The following is a 20,322-nucleotide window of genomic DNA, read 5'->3' on the forward strand; positions in this document are numbered from 1 at the left end:
ATAACAAAATACAAAGAGACCAACAAATCCAAACAGCTCATGATCAAGCATCTGATAGACCTTTAGGTGTTTATTCACTTCTTATTCTCCTTTTTTAAAAAAAATTCACAACAAAACCCATAGTAATTGGGACCATTCATCAAGTGGGAATAAATGAGATGCAAAACGAAGCAGAGTGAACAGTGTCTGTGGTGCATTTACAGTTTTGTGTCTTTGCAATGCAATTCAGAGATTCTCTATATTCATTTTCACTTGGCATTATATCTGAATATTTTTCTGTGGTTATACATTACAGTGGCATGGATGAGATGTCCTCTATAGTTTCAGATATTTGAATTCTTAGTCCCCAGTTGGCATGCCTTTGGGAGGTCTAGAAGTAAGAATGTCACTTGCTGAAGGAAGAATGTCACTGTGTCAGGCTTTGTTAGTTTATAACTTGTCCCCATTTCAAGTTCATTCTCTCTTTGTTTTCTTCTTTCTGTTCCACATTGTGCTCTCAGTTGGGCTCCCATTTCCATGCCTGCCTACTGCTCAGCTTCCCAGCACTGATGGTGATGGGCTTTTATCCCTCTGGAGCCACACAGGCAAACATATCCTTCTTTCTATAAGGTCATTGTCATGTTCTTTATCATAGCAATAGAAAGCAAAGGAAGACACATGTTCCTGTAAATGTACATCCTTGTGGAAGGCATACCTCTAACATTACCCTTCTTGAAACTCCATCCCAGGTTTGCATGGGCCCGTGTAGAACCTAACTATATTTTCCACTCTCAGTGCTCATGGGCACTTGCCAGATTTTCTTGGAATGATGCTTCTTGTGAAATATGGATTAGAAGCTTAGTGAATATTTGATTAGGTGAAGATTGTATCTCACCCTCAGCTGTGCTCAGTAAATGGCCAATATGAGCATTTGCTGTTTTTCTACCCCCTCTTGTATCATTTCAATTTTCATATATGGCAGAGGACTCTTTGGATGTATATGGTAAGTGTTGGGTATTCACCAATATTATGTAGGTGAATGAACTACATGAGGTTCATATTTGACTCTAAAGCTCTCAATAACTTTACTTGAGAGGGACTCTGATTTGAGTTGAGAAAACAGAAAACTTGAAATCACCTCTTGAATTAATTCTTATATTTGACATATGTGAATGTTCAGTTAGTGAACATTAATGAATCCTAGTCTGATATTCTACCCTAAAGCTCTACAGTACACTGTATAATGCAGGCAGAGCACAACAATAATTGACCTGGCCATTCTCCTTGTACTCTTATTTGTTTGAGAATTTCACACATGCACATAATGTGTTTTGATCAAGTCCAATCCCCCATCCTCTCTCCTCCAAGTCTTCCCTTTTTCACCAACCACTTCTCCCTACCAACTTAATGTACTTTTAATTTTTCTCTTTTTCTTTGATCATTGTTACATGTATACGCACATGTTTTGAGATATCTACCTATCCATTTATTTTGAGATATCTATCTATCTATCTATCTATCTATCTATCTATCTATCTATCTATCTATCGAAGATATCATCCATAGAGAATATTGATTTTTGCCTCTCTTAGTCATTCTTATTGTGAGAATATCAGTCGCCTGAAAACCGATGCCATACCAATGTATGAGATAGTCTTACACCCCATAGTGGTTCCTGGATCTTCTGCAAGGGAGCAGTAAATGTATCCCATGGGTAATTCCAGACATTTCAGTTCCTATTGCCTTTCTCTCTGCACTTGATAGCAAGACCAGACATGAGGGCTGCTGCAGAGTGTCCATCTCTGGATATGGATGCATTGCCTTTCTCTCTGCACTCTATAGCAAGACCAGATGTGAGGCTGCTGCAGAGTGTCCATCTCTGGCTATGGATGCATCCTATTTGCAGAGACTATGAAAGTCAAAAATGTCAGTTTCCTTATTTCATTCCTGTAAAGTACACAGTCAGAATGTTCTTCTCTCATCATGGTCTTCTTGCTAAGGTGAGAAACCTTCAGCTTGATGCATGAATAGCAACTGGAAGGGTACGCATCCCTTGGACTAGTGGTCTGTGAAGCCTGGTGTTTCTCCAGCCTGCTTGCCCAAATCGACTTGGAGGCTGTGGATAAAAACAACTTAATACTGTCAATCCTTTGTTATGGATATGGACAAGGTCCTTTGAGTTTTCTGGCCAAATTGGGAAAGATTATTTCAGAACAATACAAAACTGGAGAATATATATATATATATATATATATATATATATATATATATATATGTGTGTGTGTGTGTGTGTGTGTGTGTGTGTGTGTGTGTGTGTGTGTATGTTGTTTCATTATATTGCCAAACACAGTGCCAAAATAAGACATCAACAGGTAAAAATGTACCGATTTTAAACATCTGTGCCAAGGACTCAGCCAAATACTTTGAGCATTTTGTGTTATTTCATCTCCATGACATTATGACTTTTTTATAGGTGAGGAGACAGAGAGTCATCTTTGTGAAGGGGTTGTCTTAGTTAGGGCTTCTATTGCCCTGAAGAGACACCATGGCCACTGCAGCTCTTATAAAGGGATACATTTCAATGGGGCTGGCTTGCAATTTCAGAGATTTAGTCCTTTATTGTCATGGCAGGAAATATGACAGAATGCAGGTAGACATGGTCTGAGAGTTCCACAACTCGATCTGCAGGCAGCAGAAGTGAATGCCACACTAGGCCTAGCTTGAGCGTCTGATACCTCAAAGCCTGCCCCCACAGTGATGTACTTCTTCCAACAAGGCCACACCTCCTAATAGGCCACTGCTATGGGCCAGGCATTCAAACACATGAGTCTATGGGGACCATTTCTTTTCAAACCACCACATTCTCATAGGTTTGTAACCATAACATAATGCAGAAATGCATTCAGTTCAACTTCAGAAGTCCCTATAGTCTATAAGAATTTCAACCCTGTTTAAAAGTGCAAAGTTCAACGTTTCTTCTGAGACTCATAGACATTTCTTAACTGTGATCCCCTATAAATTAAAATAAAAAGCAAATCACATATTTCCAACATACAATGGCACAGGATATGTATAACCATTTCATAAGAGAGGAAAGGGAGCATAGTGAGGAAATACTGGACCAAAATCAGCTGAGCAAATTCCAAACTCTGATTTCCATGTCTGTTGTCAAAGTACTCTTCAGATCTCCAACTCTCTTCAGCTTTGTTGACTGCAGCACACTTTGTCTCGTGGGCTGATTCCAAATCCTGTTTGCAGCTTTCCTCGGCAGGTATCCAACATTTTGGCATCTCCAATGTATCCTAGGCTTCAGCTTCACAGTTCACGCAATGACCTCTCTAGGCCTCCCCATTCAGGGGCACCCCTGACACATGCTTGGCTTTAGCGGCTCTCCTTAGTATAAGAAGGAGATTCCATAACCCCTTTCTTCTATTTTTGACTCTAATGCCAGAACTATATGGCCGAAGCTGCCAAGGTATGCTGCTTACAGGGGCTGGAGCATGCCCCCCCCCATTCAATTACATCTCATCAAGTTTTGATGGTTTCCTTCATTGCCTAAACTTGACTGCTCTGGAACTTGCTCTATAGTCCAGGAGATCTTGTCCTTTTCTGTTTTCCATGTAGATTAGATTCATCCACATTTTTCTTATACATTCTTTAGTCGAGGGGCATTTAGATTGTTTCCAGGTTCTGGCTATGACAAAGCTGCTATGAATATAGTTGAGCATGTCCTTGTGGTACAATTGAGCATCCTTTGGGTATATGGAAGCCTACATAATGGGAAAAGATCTTCACCAACCCCACATCGGACTGAGGGCTGATCTCCAAAATATACAAAGAACTCAAGAAATTGGTCATCAAAAGGACAAATAATCCAGTAAAAAAAATGGAATACAGACCTAAATAGAGAACTCTCAACAGAGGAATCGAAAATGGCTGAAAGACACTTAAAGAAATGCCCAACATTCTTAGTCATCAGAGAAATGCAAATCAAAACAACTCTGAGATTCCATCTTACACCTGTACGAATGGCCAAGAGCAAAAACACAGATGACAACTTATGCTGAAGAGGATGTGGGGTAAAGGGAACACTCCTGCATTGCTGATGGGAGTGCAAACTGGTACAGCCCTTTGGATATCAGTATAGGTATTTCTCAGAAAATTAGGAAGCATCCTACCTCAAGACCCAGCAATGCCACTTTTTGAGTTCCGCATCTTGATCTGCAGACAGCAGAAGTGAATGCCACACTTGGCCTAGCTTGAGCATCTGAGACCTTAAAGCCTGCCCCCACAGTGACTTACTTCTTCCAACAATGCCACACCTACTCTAACAAGGCCACACTTCCTAACAATGTCATTCTCTATAGGCCAAACATTCAAACACATGACTCTATGGGGACCATGCCTATTCAAACCACCACAAAAGTGCAGTTAGTGACTTAGTTATTTGGAAACAGAGGGTGTGACCGGAATTCATATTCTGAACTCTCACCCCATCTTTCTCTCCATAATCTTTATTCAAGTTCTTTAACATAAATGTGATATATATATATATATATATCATCAATTTGTAGCCAACCCTCATTCCAAATGCAAAAATATATGCACTTTGAAAGTAAGAACTGAAATCTACAGTTGAACATTGCAGGAGGAAATTTTGCTATACCACGAGGAAGACATCTTAATAGTGTCAAATACCTCAAGATCAGGATCTCCATCCTTGGAAGGAATGTAAGCAGGACTGAAGAATGACGATTCAAAAATGGTATAAAACAGAAGCTGAGCATGGTGGTGCATGCCTATAGTCCCAATACTGGGACACAGAGATGGGAAAGTCTTCAGGGACTCAACTAGCTGGCTAGTCTAGACAATTCAGTGAGCTCCAGGTCCAATGAGGGACTTGTTCTGAAAAGAAAAAGATTGAGATTAATAGAGGGAGGCCCTTGACATTGATCTCGAGCCTCTGCATGTGCATGCATGGACACATGAACTCCCATACACACCCCTCAAAAAGGAAAGACTAATAAGGAAGTTCTAAAAAACAGGTTTCTACTATAGCTGGCTTACAATGGCACCAAAACTCTTTGTTCTTAGATTCTTGTGAAAGGGTCCTGAAGATATGTTCCTGCCAGCTTGTACTCTCTGGACTCTTCTTCCATAAGGGCACAGGGACAACTTCCTTGAATCCACATTGGTTCAACCTGACTTTATCTTCAGCTATAGACAGTTAGACCAGGAGCAGTTACCTGGAATCTCATGGGTCATCTTTTTTTCCTTGGTGATTTGTTCCTAGGGTAAAGAAAACCAAGTCCAAGTTTTTCTCTTAATCAGAGGGGGTTTTGGCTGAGGAATGTTGTGTTCACTGTATAAAATAAGGATCAGTGGATGCCTGTTGTGAAATATGGGAAGCGAACGTGAGAGGTGGTGAGCAAAGGCAGCCTATGAACGAATGGCCTTGAGATCCCAGCTCCATCTTGTTCTGAGACACCCCTGCATCTTCACTGGTCAATGGTTATTGGTCGCTTGCTAGTAAACAAGAGAGGTTCAGCTAAGAAAATAACATATAGAGGCTCCTGGAGAAAAAAAAATGGCATAATGGCATTTCTTGCTTTGCTAGGCCACAGCAGAGGTGCCGCCAAAAGGCTGGAACATGTCTTCCCCTCTTCACCTTGTATTTTTGTCTTTGTTGTCCTGGTGTCCATAAATGCTCAGGAAATTTCATGACTGTGCTATGGAGTTGAATGAATGGAAGAGACATTTATGAGGCTTTGCTTGATTTCATTATAGTTCCTAGGGGTTAGGAAAAGCAGAAGGTGTAAGTAAAAGCAAGGTTAGTCAGCAAAGGGCTTCTAAAAACCCCTGTATTTTAGACAAATGGCAAGCATAATATCTCAGAATTAAGCCCAGGTCTTACTCTTGTTAGGTGTGTGAGATGTTGTCACTTCTACAGAAGTTCATGACACCCTTAGAAGATGATAAATCACCTCCAAGAGTGGCTTTGGGGATAAAACTGATGAAACCTGTCTACTGTTTTCCAAGGGAAGACATGGGGCCTTCTCTTGAGCAAACTTGCTCAATCAGGAAGATTGCCTCAGACAAATTGTCTTCCCATTCTTAAGGAAGTCTGCATTGCCTTTCTAGCACACATGGACATCTCATAATTATTCTTAAATAACCCTGAGAATTCTAACATGAATTGAGTTATGTGTTTCTTGTTAAATGGATCAAATTTCAACAAAGCCCGGGAAACATCTTGAAAATCACATGAATGCAATTTCCAAAGAAAACAATCCAAGAATTGCTGCCAAAGAGTTTTATTTCTACCAGGAAGGCAGAGCAAGGGTTTCATCCTGCCCCACACACAGACCGTATGTTCAATTTGTGGTCTGCACTGGAAACTTGTGGTGATTTTTGCTAGATTCGAGGGAGGAAAGAAATGAAGGGGGTTATTGTGATTTGAGTGATAAAACTTTCTTCTTTCTCTAGTATTAATATGGTATTATTATTTTCGGGTTTGCTTCTAGAAATGCTGAGTTTTACTAGTGTGTAACACACTATCTAGTGAGATGTGGGAGGAGCTTACCACACAATACCTGACTCATAGGCCTTACAAATTAGAATTCTTAAGTAATCCCTGAGAATGCCCTTCTGTAAACTGGAACAAGAAGCTTCTTCCAGGCAGATATGGACTCATGGATAAACAGTGCACCACCGGGGAGACATTTCTACAAGCCAGAAAAAGATCACCTCTTATGGTGGATGCAATCTTGAAGCGGGGAGAACATGTTTACTTTCCCCTCCATCCCATTAGACCAGCTGCTCTACACAGGTCGTTACTTAGATGTCCAACCACACCATTCATGCCATAGACCTGCTCAGGGAAAACTGAGATCCCTTGTTCAACTAGATGTATTACTACCTGCTATTCACAAACTTCAGTGACTAGAAGGATCATGGGAGCATATTAAAATGACAGACAGACTAAACTATAGGATTGTCACATACATGCAGAGGGCCTAGGTTGGTCCCATGTGGGCTCCAGAGTCCATGCATTCCCAGAAGCTCAAGTCAGCAGTCTCTGTGGGTTCCTCCATCATGATGTTGACACCTTGAGAAATGATTTGAAATATCCACATGCTGACTGAGCTTTAAAGCAGAGGTGGGCAGGAATACTGAGATACCCAGAGTCACCATTCCTGTACACCTCTTTCTAGCTGCCTTGGAGAACCTTATTCAGGGGGCAGCTGTGGCTCTTCGTTGCTCACATGGCTCTGCATACTTCCTAGCAAAGGGTATCTCTGGCTTCTGGCATGGCAGGGCTTTTTCTAGAAATGGGACTGTGGAGCACGGGGAATGGAGGCTTCCACTAAGAATTTCCATGAACCAGGTGGTGGTGGTGCACGCCTTTAATCCCAGCACTTGGGAGGCAGAGACAGATGGATCTCCGTGAATTGGAGGCCAGCCTGGTCTACAAAGTGAGTTTCAGGACAGCTAGGACTGTTATACAGAGAAAACCTGTCTTCATAAAAGAATTTGCATAAATGTGTTCTTGGCCTTTATCCCAGAGCGCTATTCATTTCTAGAGGACGATATCCTCTAGTTCAAAGCAAATCATGTTCCCACAATCTGCCCCTCACCATGGCAATATCAATCTTCATGTTGTTTGCCGTTTTCAGGTCAACTTTCCACCTTGGTGACTTGGAATCAGTAGAGGCAACAGTGTCACCTATGATATGAAAAGTGGACAGGGAGAGGGACAGGTTCCTGAAGAGAGCCACATGACCCTGCTGTCTGTGCCAGATGTCCATAGGCAACAACCTTGCTGCTTCTACTAAGTCATTAGGCATACAACACCTTTCTTCCTCTGCATAGAAGCTTGAGCAGGAGGGAGTTTCTGTCACCTTGGGTCATCCCAGCCCTGACATAGCATGAAAATGGAAATGGCCCTGTCTGACATTATGGTGGGTTTGTCTACTCTCTTTTACCAAGTCAAGTATGCCACCAAAGAAACAACAGTTCCCTTTACTCCTTCCTTGATTTGTCACTCCTTCCTATGGGAGGTGGAAACAGAGTGGTCTGTTGGGAATGAAAAGGAAACATTCCTTCCTATTGGATGGAATTATCTCCTTCTTTCCAGTAGTCCCTGAGCCTTTCATGGCCATTCAACTGGAAGAGTATTTCTTAGAAGGTCAATGACATGCTGGGGTGCCGATAAAATAAATGACTTCAAAAATGATCCTAAATGGTACTCTGATTCTATTTCTGATCAAAGCAAAATATTAAGTATCCTTTACAAAATGTGACTAGGGAATATGTGGGATCATACTGGTTATGAGTATGGGCTTTGAGTCAGATGGTGAGATCTGGGTCTTCCTCCCAGGTCTAGGACCATGCATCCTCAAGAAAATTGCTTTCCCTCTCTGAGATTACTGAAAATTAAGACAAGAACGTATAACCTATTGCTTAAGATGAAAAACAATGCGTACAGGTGCACAGTGATAGAGACACGATTATTATATAGTCACAATTATTATACAGAGGTGAAAATCATGTGCTTCTACCTACAAGGTACCTGCTGTCTAAGAGCAGGTATCCAAAAGCTTTCTGTGAAGTCCAGACAGTAGTGAAGCTTTTCTGGGCCTTCCCACCTTTTTCCTAACTCCTTAATGTTTCCATGGCATGCTGTGGTTGGCTAAAATAAACGAATAACTTTAAAAGTGATACTAAAAGGCAATCTGATTCAATTTCCTGTTAAGGTTCCTATCATATGGCAGAAGCCACCATAGATACATGTGGTAATGGGCACGGCTGGGTTCCGCATTACTTGATAATTCTATTATTAAAATAAGATCTATTCTCAATCCTCTTGCTCCAGCCTCCCGAGTGAAGGGATTAAAGCAGTCTGCTACAGGTGTGGCTCTATTTAAATAAACCTTTATTTACAGAGCATGGGCATGAGCCAGGTTTGGTGGCCCTTCATCAGTGCCTTCCTGAGAAATCCTGGGAGTGAAAGCCTGTGCTTGTTTTGGCTCCTTTCCTAAAAGAAAAGTACCGTGGCACAAGGAGTACTTTTAAACCCTAATTAGAATTCTCTCGGAATCCACCTTTTACTTTGTGGGAGAAACAGGTTGTGTATAACGTAACCAGTTTGCTGTTAAGGTTTGCTACTTTTGTGAGCAATGGCTTTCTGTTGCCAAAAGGATGCATTCCTAGATGGGAATGACTGGGTAGCAGCCTCATCTAGGATTTCGTCCCCCGCCAATAGTCAGTCTTGGCTGCTGAGACCCACAAATCCCTTTTAATTAGCCATGGTTCTCTTTTACAGTTGTGTTTTGGGAAGCTTCACCCAGAGTGACTAGGTATTGGGTAATCAAGTCAGGGTCAAGCAAAAAGTTCTTGAAGGCAAAATTCGCGAAGTCATTGTTTTTTACCGCTGAGTAATACTCTAATATGTATATATTCCACACTTTCTTCATCCATTCTTCCATTGAAGGACATCTAGGTTGTTTCCACGTTCTGGCTATTACAAATAATGCTGCTATGAACATAGTTGAACAAATGCTTTTGTCATATGATAGGGCATCTCTTGGGTAGATTCCCAAGAGTGGTATTGCTACGTCCTGGGGTAGGTTGATCCCGAATTTCCTGAGAAATCACCACACTGATTTCCAAAGTGGTTGCACAAGTTTGCATTCCCACCAGTAATGGATGAGTGTACCCCTTACTCCACAACCTCTCCAGCAAAGGCTATCATTGGTGTTTTTGATTTTAGCCATTCTGACAGGTGTAAGATGGTATCTTAAAGTTGTCTTGATTTGCATTTCCCTGATCGCTAAGGAGGTTGAGCATGACCTTAAGTGTCTTTTGGCCATTTGAATTTCTGTTGAGAATTCTCTGTCCAGTTCAGTGTCCCATTTTTTAATTGGGTTAATTAGCATTTTAAAGTCTAGTTTCTTGAGTTCTTTATATATTTTGGAGATCAGACCTTTGTCTGTTGCAGGGTTGGTGAAGATCTTCTCCCAGTCAGTGGGTTGCCTTTTTGTCTTGGTCACAGTGTCCTTTGCTTTACAGAAGCTTCTCAGTTTCAGGAGGTCCCATTCATTCAATGTTGTCCTTAATGTCTGTGCTGCTGGGGATATGCGTAGGAAGTGGTCTCCTGTGCCCATATGTTGTAGAGTACCTCCCACTTTCTCTTCTATCAGGTTCAGTGTGTTGAGCCTGATATTGAGGTCTTTAATCCATTTGGACTTGAGTTTTGTGCATGGCGATAGATATGGATCTATTTTCATTCTTCTACAGGTTGACAACCAGTTCTGCCAGCACCATTTGTTGAAGATGCTATCTTTCTTCCATTGAATACTTTTAGCTCCTTTATCAAAAATCAGGTATTCATACGTTTGTGGGATAAAATCTGGGTCTTCTACTCTATTCCATTGATCGACTTTTCTGTTTTTATGCCAATACCAAGCTGTTTTCAATAGTGAAGCTCTGTAATAGAGTTTGAAGTCAGGGATGGTAATGCCTCCAGAAGTTCCTTTATTGTATAAGATTGTTTTGGCTATCCTGGGTTTTTTGTTTTTCCATATAAAGTTGATTAATGTCCTCTCAAGATCTGTGAAGAATTTCGATGGGATTTTAATGGGGATTGCATTGAATCTATAAATTGCCCTTGGTAGAATTGCCATTTTTACTATGTTGATCCTCCCAATCCAAGAGCAAGGGAGATCCTTCCATTTTCTGGTATCCTCCTCAATTTCTTTCTTCAAGGATTTAAAGTTCTTGTCAAATAGATCCTTCACATCCTTGGTTAGAGTTACCCCAAGATATTTTATGCTATTTGTGGCTATCGTGAAAGGTGATGTTTCTCTGATTTCCCTGTCTGCTTCCTTATCCTTTGTGTATAGGAGGGCAACTGATTTTTTTGGAATTGATCTTGTATCCTGCCATATTACTAAAGGTGTTTATCAGCTGTAGGAGTTCTTTGCTGGAGTTTTTGGGGTCACTTATGTATACTATCATATCATCTGCAAATAATGAGAGGTTAACTTCGCGAATTTTGCATGCAAATGGATGGAAATAGAAAACACTATCTTGAGTGAGCTATCCCAGTCCCAAAAAGATGAACATTGGATGTACTCACTCATAATTGGTTTCTAGCCATAAATAAAGGACATTGAGCATATAATTTGTGATCCTAGAGAAACTAAATAAGAAGGTGAACCCAAAGAAAAACATATAGTCATCCACCTGGATATGGGAAGTAGGCAAGATTACAGGGCAAAACCTGGGATCTTGGGGATGAGGTGGCATGGGGCTAAGGGGAAATGGGGTGAGAAACATGAGAAGGGGAGAATGGGGGGATCTTGAGGGAATGGGATGGTTGGGATAAAGGAAGGGTGGACACGGGAGCAGAGAAATATATAGCCTAATTAAGGGAGTCATCTTAGGGTTGGCAAGAGACTGGACTCTAGAGGGGCTCGCAGGTGTCCAGGGAGATGTCCCCCAGCTAGTACCTTGAGCAACTGAGGAGAGGGAACCTGAAATGACCCTATCCTATAGCCATACTGATGAATATCTTGCATATCACCTTAGAACCTTCATCTGGAGATGGATCGAGATAGAGACAGAGACCCAAATTGCAGCACTGGACTGAGCTCTTAAGATCCAAATGAGGAGCAGAAGGAGGGAGAAATTGAGCAAGGAAGTCAGGACCATGAGGGGTGCACCCACCCACTGTGACAGTGGAACTGATCTATTGGGAGCTCACCAAGGCCAGCGGGACTGTGACTGAATAAGCATGGGATGAAACTGGACTTTCTGAACGTGGCGGACAATGAAGGCTGATGAGAAGCCAAGAACAATGGCACTAGGTTTCGATCCTAATACATGAACTGGCTTTGTGGGAGCCTAGCCTGTTTGGATGCTCACCTTCCTGGTCCTGGACAGAAGTGGGAGGACCTTGGACTTCCCGCAGGGCAGGGAATCTGGACTGCTCTTCATTCTCTAGAGGGAGGGGGAATGGAGTGGGAGGGAGGGGGAGAGGGGGAGGGGAGTGGGGGGAGGGGGCGATGTGTGTGAGGAGGGGGAGGGAAATGGGAAAGTTTTTTCCCCAACAACTAAAAAAAAATAAAATAAACAAAAAAAAGTTCTTGAAGGGTTCTACTTTACTTATCAGAGATTTGCAAGGTAGTTAGTTCTAGGCCAAAGCAAGCACTGGTTTGATCTGCATGTTGAGAACCTCTAGCTCATAGTCCCTGTCCCAGAGCTAATGCAATCAAGTCAATACACAGCTGCTTTTATCAGAAATTGGACTCTTTCACAGAGGCGGAGCAGCGGCGGCCAGACGCACAGAGGCGGAGCGGCGGCGGCCAGGGCACAGAGGCAGCGGCGGCCAGACGCATGGAGGCGGAGCGGCAGCGGCCAGAGGCACGGAGGCGGAGCGGCGGCGGCGGCCAGACGCGGCGGAGCGGCGGCGGCCAGACGCGGCGGAGCAACACCGCATTCAGGAAGAGGCTTTGGGAGACCAGCACGGCAGCAGACGCAAGCGGCAGGGTCAGGCGTGCAATCAGGAGAGCAGATCACCCCACTACAATCAAATCAAAGAGGTAGGCCTTTGTTTGGCCAGGTCACTGGCAAACGGGGAGCCTGGTCCTGTCCTGAAGACCCTTCGGAGGGGTGAGAGGGTTCTTGGCCTGCGGCAGGAACCAGGAAACAAAGCGAGGGCATTTTGTAAGCGGAGCCCTTAGCCAGCAGGGAAACCTGATCCGGTTTTTAAAAGACCCATTAGATAGGATTAATAGGAAAAGATGGGCAGACGCCAAGGCAAGAGCTCACCCAATAATCTGAAAAACAACATGAAAACACCAGAACCCAAGGATCTTACAACAGAAGTATTTGAACAATCTAACACAGAAGAAGTGGAAAAAATTGACTTTATGAACGCAATAGAGTCCCTTAAACAACATGTAAAAAATGCCCTTATAGAAATGGATGAGAAGTATAACAAAAAGTTTGAAGAAATGAGTAAATATGTACATGATACCCTGGGAAACCAAGATAAAACGATCAAACAGGTAATGGAAACAGTTCAAGAATTGAAAACTGAAATGAAGGCAAGGGAGAAAATACAAACTGAGGACCAGCCGGATATGGAAAAACTAGGTCAACGAGCAGAGTCTACAGAAACAAGCATAATCAATAGAATACAAGAGATAGAAGAAAGAATCTCAGATGCTGAGGACACCATAGAGAAAATAAACGAACAGATCAAAGAAAACAGCAAAACCAACAAATTCTCAACACAAAACATTCAGGAAATATGGGACACAATAAAAAAACCAAACTTAAGAATAATAGGTATAGATGAAGGAGAAGAGTCACAGCTCAAAGGCCCAGAAAATATATTCAACAAAATTATGGAAGAAAACTTTCCCAACTTAAGGAAAGATATTCATTTAAATATTCAAGAAGCATACAGAACACCAAACAGACTGGATCAAAGAAAAACATCTCCTCGCCATATAATAATCAAAACACAAAATATACAGGTTAAAGAAAGAATATTAAGAGCTGCAAAGGAAAAAGGGCAAGTAACTTATAAAGGTAAACTGATCAGACTTACACCTGACTTCTCTATGGAAACTATGAAAGCCAGAAGGTCCTGGTTAGATGTTCTGCAGAAGCTAAGAGACCATGGATGCAAGCCAAGACTACTATACCCAGCCAAGCTTTCGTTCACTATAAACGGAGAAATCAAGACATTCCAGGATAAGAATAAATTTAAACAATACGTAGCCACAAATCCAGCCCTACAGAAAGTAATAGAAGGAAAATCACAACCCAAGGAATCCAACACTGCCAACACTGCCTACAATAACCCAGGCATGTAGTGACCCTTCACCAGCACATCTCAAAGAGGGGAGACACACAATCTCTACGACCAAAACCAATAAGAATAACCGGAGTAAACAACCACTGGTCATTAATATCACTTAATATTAATGGGCTCAATTCACCTATAAAAAGGCACAGGCTAAAAGATTGGATACGAAAACAGGATCCAACATTCTGCTGTTTGCAAGAAACACATCTCAACCACAAAGACAGGCACCTACTCAGAGTAAAGGGTTGGGAAAAGGTGTTTCAAGCAAATGGTCCTAAGAAAAAAGCAGGTGTGGCCATATTAATTTCTAACAAAACTGACTTCAAACTAAAATCAATCAGTAGAGACCGAGATGGTCACTTTATACTCATAACAGGAACAATTCATCAGGATGACGTCTCAATTCTGAATATCTACGCCCCCAATATAAAAGCACCTACTTATGTAAAAGAAATATTACTAGAACTCAAAGCAGACATCAAACCACACACACTAGTAGTAGGAGACTTCAACACACCTCTCTCTACAAGGGACAGGTCAATCAGACAGAAACCTAATAGAGAATTAAGAGAATTATTGGAGGTAATGAAGCAAATGGACTTAACAGACATCTATAGAACATTCCACCCAAATAGGAAAGAATATACCTTCTTCTCTGCAGCTCATGGAACCTTCTCAAAAATTGACCACATACTTGGAAACAAAGGAAACCTCCACAGATACAAAAAAATATCAGTGTCCACCTGTGTCCTATCTGATCACCACGGATTAAAGTTAGAAGGCAACAACAATGCTACCCACAGAAAGCCGACAAACTCATGGAAACTGAACTGTCAACTACTGAACCACACCTGGGTCAAGGAAGAAATTAAGAAAGAAATTAAAGTCTTCCTTGAATTTAATGAAAATAAAGAGACAACATACTCAAACCTATGGGACACAATGAAAGCAGTGCTAAGAGGAAAGTTCATAGCACTAATTGCCCACTTAAAGAAAACGGAAAATGCATACATTGGGGACTTAACAACACACCTGAAAGCTCTAGAAAAAAAAAGAAGCAGACGCGCCCAGGAGAAGTAGAAGATTGGAAATAATAAAACTGAGGGCCGAAATCAACAAAATAGAAACACAGAAAACAGTCCAAAGAATCAATGAAACAAAAAGCTGGTTCTTGGAGAAAGTCAACAAGATCGACAAACCCCTATCCAAACTAATTAAACGACAGAGAGAGAACACACAAATAAATAAGATCAGAAATGAAAAGGGGGACATAACCACAGACACAGAGGAAATTCAGAGAATCATTAGATCTTACTACAAAAGCCTGTATAACACAAAACTGGAAAATATAAAAGAAATGGACACTTTTTTAGATAAATACCATATACCAAAGTTAAACCAGGACCAGGTGAACAATCTAAACAGACCTGTTAGTCGCGAAGAATTAGAAGAGGTTATCAAAAACCTCCCTACCAAAAAAAGCCCAGGACCAGATGGTTTCAATGCTGAATTCTACCAGAACTTCCAAGAAGAGCTAATACCTATACTCCTTAATGTATTCCACAATATAGAAACAGAAGGGTCATTACCAAACTCCTTCTATGAAGCTACAGTTACTTTGATACCAAAACCACACAAAGACTCAACCAGGAAGGAGAATTACAGGCCAATCTCACTCATGAACATCGACGCAAAAATCCTCAACAAAATACTGGCAAACCGAATCCAAGAACACATTAGAAAAATTATCCATTATGATCAAGTAGGCTTCATCCCAGAGATGCAGGGCTGGTTCAACATACAAAAATCTATCAATGTAATCCACCATATAAATAAACTGAAAGAAAAAAATCATATGATCATTTCATTAGATGCTGAAAAAGCATTCGACGAAGTTCAACACCCCTTCATGATAAAGTTCTTGGAGAGAATAGGGATACAAGGATCCTACCTAAATATAATAAAAGCTATTTACAGCAAGCCAACAGCTAACATTAAATTGAACGGAGAAAAACTCAAAGCCATCCCACTAAAATCAGGAACACGACAAGGATGTCCACTCTCTCCATACCTCTTCAATATAGTGCTTGAAGTTCTAGCAATAGCAATAAGACAACATAAGGAGATCAAGGGGATTTGTATTGGAAAGGAAGAAGTTAAGCTTTCGTTATTTGCAGATGATATGATAGTATACATAAGTGACCCCAAAAATTCTACCAAAGAACTCCTACAGCTGATAAACACCTTTAGTAATGTGGCAGGATACAAGATCAACTCCAAAAAATCAGTTGCCTTCCTTTACACTAAGGATAAGGAAACAGAGAGGGAAATCAGAGAAGCATCACCTTTCACGATAGCCACAAATAGCATAAAGTATCTTGGGATAACCCTGACCAAGGAAGTGAAAGACCTATTCGACAAGAACTATAAGTCTTTGAAGAAAGAAATTGAAGAAGACACCAGAAAATGGAAGGACCTCCCTTGCTCTTGGATTGGGAGGATCAACATAGTAAAAATGGCAATTCTACCAAAAGCAATCTATAGATTCAATGCAATCCCAATCAAAATCCCATCAAAATTCTTCACAGATCTGGAGAAGACAATAATCAACTTTATATGGAGGAACAAAAAACCCAGGATAGCCAGAACAATCTTATACAATAAAGGATTGTCTGGAGGCATTACCATCCCTGACTTCAAACTCTATTATAGAGCTACAGTATTGAAAACAGCCTGGTATTGGCATAAAAACAGAGAAGTCGACCAATGGAATCGAATAGAAGACCCTGACTTTAACCCACAAACCTAGGAGCACCTGATTTTCGATAAAGGAGCTAAAAGTATACAATGGAAAAAAGACAGCATTTTCAACAAATTGTGCTGGCAAAACTGGATGTCAATCTGTAAAAGAATGAAAATAGATCCATATCTATCACCATGCACAAAACTCAAGTCCAAATGGATTAAAGACCTCAATATCAGTCCGAACACACTGAACCTGACAGAAGAGGAAGTGGGAAGTACTCTACAACACATGGGCACAGGAGACCACTTCCTATGTATAACCCCAGCAGCACAGACACTAAGGACATCATTGAATAAATGGGACCTCCTGAGGCTGAGAAGCTTCTGTAAAGCAAAGGACACTGTCACTAAGACAAAAAGGCAACCCACTTACTGGGAGAAGATTTTCACCAACCCCGCAACTGACAAAGGTCTGATCTCCAAAATATATAAAGAAATCAAGAAACTAGACCGTAAAAGGCTAATCAATCCAATTATAAAATAGGGCACTGAGCTGAACAGAGAATTCTCAACAGAAGAACTTCAAATGGCCAAAAGACACTTAAGGTCATGCTCAACTTCCCTAGCAATCAGGGAAATGCAAATCAAGACAACTTTAAGATACCATCTTACACCTGTCAGAATGGCTAAAATAAAAAACACCAATGATAGCCTTTGCTGGAGAGGTTGTGGAGAAAGGGGGACACTCACCCATTGCTGGTGGGAATGCAAACTTGTGCAACCACTCTGGAAAGCAGTGTTTCGGTTTCTCAGGAAATTCGGAATCAACCTACCCCTGGATCCAGCAATACCACTCTTGGGAATATACCCAAGAGAGGCCCTATCATACAACAAAAGTATATGCTCAACTATGTTCATGGCAGCATTGTTTGTAATAGCCAGAACCTGGAAACAACCTAGATGCCCTTCAACGGAAGAATGGATGAAGAAAGTGTGGAATATATACATATTAGAGTATTACTCAGCAGTAAAAAACAAGGACTTCTTGAATTTTGCATACAAATGGATGGAAATAGAAAACACTATCCTGAGTGAGGTAAGCCAGACCCAAAAAGAGGAACATGGGATGTACTCACTCATATTTGGTTTCTAGCCATAAATAAAGGACATTGGGTTTATAATGCATGTTCCTAGAGAAGCTAAGTAAGAAGGTGAACCCAAAGACAAACACATAGGCATCCTCATGAATTTTAACCTTCATCAGGCGATGAAAGGAGACAGAGACAGAGGAGCATGGGACAGAAATCTCAAGGTCCAAATCAGGAGCAGAAGGAGACAGAGCACGAGCAAGGAACTCAGGACCGCGAGGGGTGCACCCACACACTGAGACAATGGGGATGTTCTATCGGGAACTCACCAAGGCCACCTGGCCTGGGTCTGAAAAAGCATGGGATAAATCCGGACTGGCTGAACATAGAGGACAATGAGGAATACTGAGAACTCAAGAACAATCGCAGAGGGTTTTTGATCCTACTGCACGTACTGGCTTTGGGGGAGCCTAGGCAGTTTGGATGCTCACCTTAGGAGACCTGGATAGAGGTGGGCGGTCCTTGGGCTTCCCACAGGTCATGGAACCCTGATTGCTCTTCGAGCAGATGAGGGAGGGTGACTGATCGGGGGAGGGGGAGGGAAATGGGAGGCGGTTGCGGGGAGGAGGCAGAAATCCTTAATAAATAAATAAATTAAATAAAAAAAAAGAAATTGGACTCTTTCTATTTCAAATGAATTTTGGTTAAAATTGTAAAAATTTGACACCACTCTCCCTAAACAATAAGGTGACTATGTTAGTTTCTGCACTGGAAAAAATCGGAGTAAGAATTCGTTTCAGGTAAAGATAGATCTAGCAGCTCAGACCGAGTCACCGGGTTCCCTGTTTCTTTCTGCTTTTATAATTGACCTTTGGTTATAATATTTCAATCCTAACACTGCACCTTTTAATATTCTTTCTACCAGTAGCTTCCAGGTTTCACACATATTTCCCTAGACATGGGGTACAGAGATAAGTATTTTTGGCCCAATGTTCCCAGAAAAATCCAGAAAGTTGTTCTTAGACTAGTTTAGAGTATTTGCCTAGACTAAATTAATCACGATGTCAACACAGTGTGTGTTCTGGTTGAATTAGCTTTGATCACATCTTCCTCATGATGATGAAGGTCCCAGTGGTCTTGGTTCCTTGGCAATAGCAGAGATGTCAGAATGGCGAGCAAGAACTAGATGTGTATGGACGCAGTCAATAGAGATAAATAAGGGTCTTCCCCATTCTCTGCTGAGCAGCATATCCAGGTTACATTGGCACATAGAAATAGTATCATAGCCCACCCTTGTCCCCAACTGCCACCAGAGAATATGATGCTTCAGTACATTGGAAACCTTGTAGGTAACTAAACCCTACGTGTCACAAATCAACTCTAGACATGCTGTTTCCTCTGGCATTTGCTGTTTCACAAATGAAGTCTCATTCCAAACCTTTGGAAACTGTCCTTCTTTGGGTCAGCCTCTTGGAACATCCTGCTCTTAGCTTTGAATTCAAACTTGGATTTCCTAAGTTCTGGAAATGGGGATCTCCATCTTCAGATACTCTACTTTAGTGTTGATGTGCCTAAAGCCCCAAGTGGGTTTCTTAAACATCCCCAAATCCACTCCACTTCCAGAATTGACCAAGTTCAGAAATGGGTGGATGGGCATCTTACACATCATAGTTAACTTGGGTACAGATATTTGAGTTGAATTTGACCCCAAGAATAAGCAGGGTTTTTTTATAATATTTATTTTATAATTGTAATACCCAATATCTTTAAAAGAATACTCATATAAAAATTTTAAATTCCCATGTCACAAACCAAGATATACTATCATTTATTTCCAAATGTAATAGTATACATGTTCTATAGAAATTTATAACTCTGCTTAGCTGTATTTCAAAAAAAGGTTTGGATAGATTGAATTATATAGCAGATTGCTCTACTGCAGGATTTCCAGGATTTTTTTTCCATTTAACATATTATAATTCTATTTTTAATTCTTTGAGGATTTCATATAATATATTTTTTATTATATTCATTTCCTTCCAAATCCTGCCAGTTTTATCCCCAGCTCTCTACTCATCCAAATTTGTGTCCAAATTCCTTAAACCCATTGAATCCAACTTGTGCTGCCTGTATATTTTTGGGTATATAACCATCCACTAGAGCGTGGTTGACCTCCCAAGGAGGGAGCACAGCCTTAAATAAAACAACTCTACCTTTTCCAGCAACTGTCAATTCCCAAAAGATCCTTAGCTAGAGTTAGGATTTTCTGTTCAGCTCCCTTCTCCGTGTTTGGTTTGCCTGGTTTGAGCTTATACAAGACTTATGCATGCTGTCACAACCATTGTGAGTTTATGTGTGCAGCTTCCCAGCTGGGTCCACAAAACAATTTCATTTAGTCACTCCCCAACTCTGGCTCTCACAGATTTTTCACCCCCTCTTCGATAAGGACCCCTGAGCCTTGGAATCAGGGGTTTGATATAGATATCCCATTTAGGGTTGAACATTCTGCTGTCCCTTATTCTTACACGTCAATCAGCTGTGAGCTATCATCGGCTGTTAATCACCATCTACTGTAAGGAGAAGCTTGTTTGATGAGGTACATTAAGCTGTGGGAATAATGATAAGTCA

This window comes from Microtus pennsylvanicus, chromosome 11 (genome assembly GCF_037038515.1).
Source record: "Microtus pennsylvanicus isolate mMicPen1 chromosome 11, mMicPen1.hap1, whole genome shotgun sequence".
Classification (NCBI taxonomy): Eukaryota; Metazoa; Chordata; class Mammalia; order Rodentia; family Cricetidae; genus Microtus; species Microtus pennsylvanicus.